Source organism: Arachis ipaensis, chromosome B4, assembly GCF_059453495.1.
Source record: "Arachis ipaensis isolate K30076 ecotype BB chromosome B4, ASM5945349v1, whole genome shotgun sequence".
NCBI classification, from domain to species: domain Eukaryota; kingdom Viridiplantae; phylum Streptophyta; class Magnoliopsida; order Fabales; family Fabaceae; genus Arachis; species Arachis ipaensis.
Window position 1 is genome coordinate 37,334,978 of NC_142439.1, and position 4,981 is coordinate 37,339,958.

The window sequence follows — 4,981 nt, forward strand, 5'->3', positions numbered from 1 at the left end:
GAAAATTTAAGAACAAGGAATGAGTCCACCTTAGTGATGATGGCGTTTTCTTCTTGAGGAACCAATGATGTGCTTGAGCTCTTCTATGTCTCTTCCTTGTCTTTGTTGCTCCTCCCTCATTGCTTTTTGATCTTCTCTAATTTCATGAAGGATGATGGAGTGCTCTTGATGTTCCACCCTTAATTGTCCCCAATAATTGTGTGGAAGAAAATGTATCCCCTGAGGTATCTCAGGGATCTCTTGATTTGCAGTCAAATGTTCTACCACTGAGCTATAGACCCTTGAGATGAATTTCTCCATCTTCTATGACTCGGAGGTGGAAGCTTTTGTCTTCCCTTTCCTCTTTATAGAGGTTTCTCTTGCCTTAGGTGCCATCAATGGTTATGGAAAAATAAAAAAAAGCTATGCTTTTACCACATCAAACTTAGAGTGTTGCTTGCCCTCGAGCAAAAGAAGAAAGAATAGAAGAAGAAGAAGAAGATGTGGAGGAGATGGAGGGATGTGTATATTCGGCTATATGGGTGGGATTGGATGGGAAGGAGATTTTGAATTTTGAAGGTAGGTGGGGTGTATGATGGTTTTGGAGGTGATTGGTAAAGGGTTCTTGGGAAAGGGTGATATAGGATTATGAGGAGGTAAGGTGAGTGAAGGTATGTGGGGATCCTGTGGTGTCCACAGATCCTGAGGTGTCAAGGATTTACATCCCTACACCAATTAGGCGTGTAAAATGCCTTTGCATACAATTCTGGCGTTTAAACGCTGAACTGATGCTTGTTCTGGGCGTTCAACGCCCAGATGCAGCATGTTTCTGGCGTTGAACGCCAGTTCTATGCTTGTTTCTGGCGTTCAGCACCAGCTCTATGCTCTGTTCTGGCGTTGAACGCCAGCCAGATGCTCCTTATTGGCGTTTAAACGCCAGTAAGTCCTTCCTCCAGGGTGTGATTTTTCTTCTGCTATTTTTGATTCTATTTTTAATTTTTTGATTTATTTTGTGACTCCACATAATCATGAACCTAATAAAACATGAAAGAACAATAAAAAAAAATTATTAGATAAAAATTGGGTTGCCTCCCAACAAGCGCTTCTTTAATGTCAATAGCTTGACAGTGAGCTCTCATGGAGCCTCACAGATGTTCAGAGCATTGTTGAGACTTTCCAACACCAAACTTAGAGTTTATATATGGGAGTTCAACACCAAACTTAGAGTTTGGTTGTGGCCTCCCAACACCAAACTTAGAGTTTGATTGTGGGGGCTCTGTATGACTCTGTTTTGAGAGAAGCTTACTGTGCCTCTTTTCCATATTTACAGAAGGATGACCTTGAGTTTTAAACACAAGGGAGTCCTCATTCAATTGAAGGACTAATTCACATCTGTTAACATCTATCACAGCTCCTGCTGTGGCTAGGAAAGGTCTTCCAAGGATGATGCATTCATCCTCATCCTTCCCAGTATCTAGGATTATGAAATCAGCAGAGATGTAAAGGCCTGCAACCTTTACTAGCATGTCCTCTACTTGTCCATAAGCCTCTTTTCTTGAATTGTCTGCCATCTCTAATGAGATTCTAGTAGCTTGCACCTCAAAGATTCCAATTTTCTCCATTATAGAGAGTGGCATGAGGTTTATTCCTGACCCAAGGTCACATAGAGCCTTCTCAAAGGTTATAGTGCCTATGGTACAAGGTATTAAGAACTTTCCAGGATCCTGTTTCTTCTAAGGCAATCTCAGTTGATCCAATGCATTTAGTTCATTGGTGAACAGGGGAGGTTCATCTCCCCAAGTCTCACTACCAAATAAATTGGCATTCAGCTTCATGATTGCACCAAGGAACTTGGCAACTTGCTCTTCAGTAACATCCTCATTCTCTTCAGAAGAAGAATACTCATCAGAGCTCATGAAGGGCGTAAGGAGGTTTAATGGAATCTCTATGGTCTCTAGATGAACCTCAGAGTCCTTTGGTTCCTCAAAGAGAAACTCCTTGTTGATCACTGGACGTCCCAGGAGGTCTTCCTCCTTGGGATTCACGTCCTCCCCTTCCTCCTTGGATTCGGCCATGATGGTTATATCAATGGCCTTGCACTCTCCTTTTGGATTTTCTTCTGTATTGCTTGGGAGAGCACTAGGAGGGGTTTCAGTGATCTTCTTACTCAGCTGGCCCACTTGTGCCTCCAAATTTCTAATGGAGGACCTTGTTTCATTCATGAAACTCAGAGTGGCCTTAGATAGATCAGAGACTAAGTTTGCTAAATTAGAGGTATTTTGTTCAGAGTTCTCTGTCTGTTGCTGAGTGGATGATGGAAAAGGCTTGCTATTGCTAAACCTGTTTCTTCCACCATTATTAAAGCCTTGTTGAGGCTTTTGTTGATCCTTCCATGAGAAATTTGAGTGATTTCTCCATGAGGGGTTATAGGTGTTTCCATAAGGTTCACCCATATAATTTACCTCTGCTATTGCAGGGTTCTCAGGATCATAAGCTTCTTCTTCAGAAGATGCCTCTTGAGTACTGTTGGATGCAGCTTGCATTCCATTCAGACTCTGAGAAATCATATTGACTTGCTGAGTCAATATTTTATTCTGAGCCAATATAGCATTTAGAGTATCAATTTCAAGAACTCCCTTCTTCTGAGGCGTCCCATTACTCACATGATTCCTCTCAGAAGTGTACATAAATTGGTTATTAGCAACCATGTCAATGAGTTCTTGAGCTTCTGCAGGCGTTTTCTTTAGGTGAATGGATCCACCTGCAGAAGTATCCAATGACATCTTAGCTAATTCAGACAGACCATCATAGAATATATCTAGGATTGTCCATTCTGAAAGCATGTCAGAAGGACACTTTTTGGTCAGTTCCTTGTATCTCTCCCAAGCTTCGTAGAGGGATTCACCTTCTTTCTGTCTGAAGGTTTGAACATCCACTCTAAGCTTACTCAGCTTTTGAGGAGGAAAGAACTTGGCTAAGAAAGCCTTGACCAGCTTATCCCAAGAGTTCAGGCTATCCTTAGGTTGAGAGTCCAACCATATTCTAGCTTTGTCTCTTACAGCAAAAGGGAAAAGCATGAGCCTGTAGACTTCAGGATCTACTCTATTAGTCTTAACAGTATCACATATTTGCAAGAATTCAGTTAAGAACTGAAAAGGATCTTCAGATGGAAGTCCATGAAACTTGCAGTTTTCTTGCATCAGAGAAACTAATTGAGGTTTAAGCTCAAAGTTGTTTGCTCCAATGGCAGGGATGGAGATGCTTCTTCCATGTAAATTGAAATTAGGTACAGTGAAGTCACCAAGCATCCTCCTTGCATTATTATTATTTTCGGCTGCCATCTCCTCTTCCTTTTCAAAAATTTCTGTAAGGTTGTCTCTGGATTGTTGTATTTTAGCTTCTCTTAGTTTCCTTTTCAGAGTCCTTTCAGGTTCTGGGTCTGCTTCAACAAGAATGTTCTTATCCTTGCTCCTGCTCATATGATAAAGAAGGGAATAACACAGAAAATATGGAATCCTCTATGTCACAGTATAGAGATTCCTTTGGGTGAGTAGAAGAAAAGAAGAATAAGAATGTAGAAGAGAAGAATTCGAACTCAGAGGGGAAGAAGGGGTTCGGAATTTTTTTTGGTGAAGAGAAGTGTTAGTAGATGAATAAATAAATAGAAGGAGATGAGGGAGAGGAAATTTCGAAAATTGATTTTGAAAAATAGTTAATGATTTTCGAAAATTAAAGGAGAATTAAAATTAAAATTAAAATTTAAACAATTAATTAATTAAAAAGAATTTTTGAAAAAGAGGGAGGTATTTTCGAAAATTAGAGAGGGGTAGTTAGTTAGGTAGTTTTGAAAGAGATAAAAAACAAACAAAAAGTTAATTAGTTAGTTGAAACAAATTTGAAAATCAATTTTGAAAAGATAAGAAGATAAGAAGTTAGAAAAGATATTTTAAAATCAAATTTTTGAAAAAGATATGTTTTAAAAAGATATGATTTAAAAAGATATGAAAAAAAATAAGATAAAAATATATTTTTGAAAAGATATGATTGAAATTAGTTTTGAAAAAGATTTGATTTTTAAATTCACAATTAATGACTTGATTCACAAGAAATCACAATATATGATTCTAGAACTTAAAGTTTGAATCTTTCTTAACAAGCAAGTAACAAACTTGAAATTTTTGAATCAAAACATTAATTGTTGAAGATATTTTCGAAAATTATGAGATGAAATTAAGAAAAATATTTTTGAAAAATATTTTTAAAATTTTCGAAAATGAAAAAGATTTGATTTTTTGAAAAAGATTTTGAAAAAGATAAGATTTTTAAATTGAAAATTTGATTTGACTCATAAGAAACAACTAAATTTTAAAAAGTTTTGAAAAAGTCAATCCAAATTTTCGAAATTTATGAGAGAAACAAGGAAAGATTTTTTTTTTTGAATTTTCAATGAAGAAAGAGAAAAACATGAAAAAGACTCAATGCATGAGAATTTTTAGATAAAAACAATGAATGCATGCAAGAACATTATGAATGTCAAGATGAACACCAAGAACACTTTGAAGATCAAGATGAACACCAAGAACATATTTTTGAAAAATTTTTGATGCAAAGAAAACATGCAAGACACCAAACTTAGAAATCTTTAATGCTTAGACACTATAAATGCAAGAATGCATATGAAAAACGAGAAAAGACACATAACAAGAAAATATGAAGATCAAACAAGAAGACTGGCCAAGAACAACTTGAAGATCATGAAGAACACTATGAATGCATGAATTTTCAAAAAATGCAAAGAATTTTTAGAAAAAATGCAATTGACACCAAACTTAAAAGTTGACTCTAGAATCAAACAAGAAACAAAAAATATTTTTGATTTTTATGATTTTATAAATTTTTTTGATTTTTTTCGAAAATTAATGTGAAAAAGAAAAATAAAGATTCCAAAATTTTCAATATGAATTCCAGGAATCTTGCACTCTTAGTCTAAAGCTCCAATCTG

General features: G+C 36.2%; 1 non-coding gene across 1 annotated transcript; it reads left to right on the forward strand.

Annotated features, from left to right (window-relative positions):
- The first annotated feature begins 2,816 nt into the window (after window positions 1-2,816).
- LOC148567213 (small nucleolar RNA R71) lies at window positions 2,817-2,924 on the forward strand. The gene has a single exon (XR_015883118.1). It is a non-coding gene; the product is annotated as a small nucleolar RNA R71 (small nucleolar RNA).
- The last annotated feature ends 2,057 nt before the right edge of the window (window positions 2,925-4,981 follow it).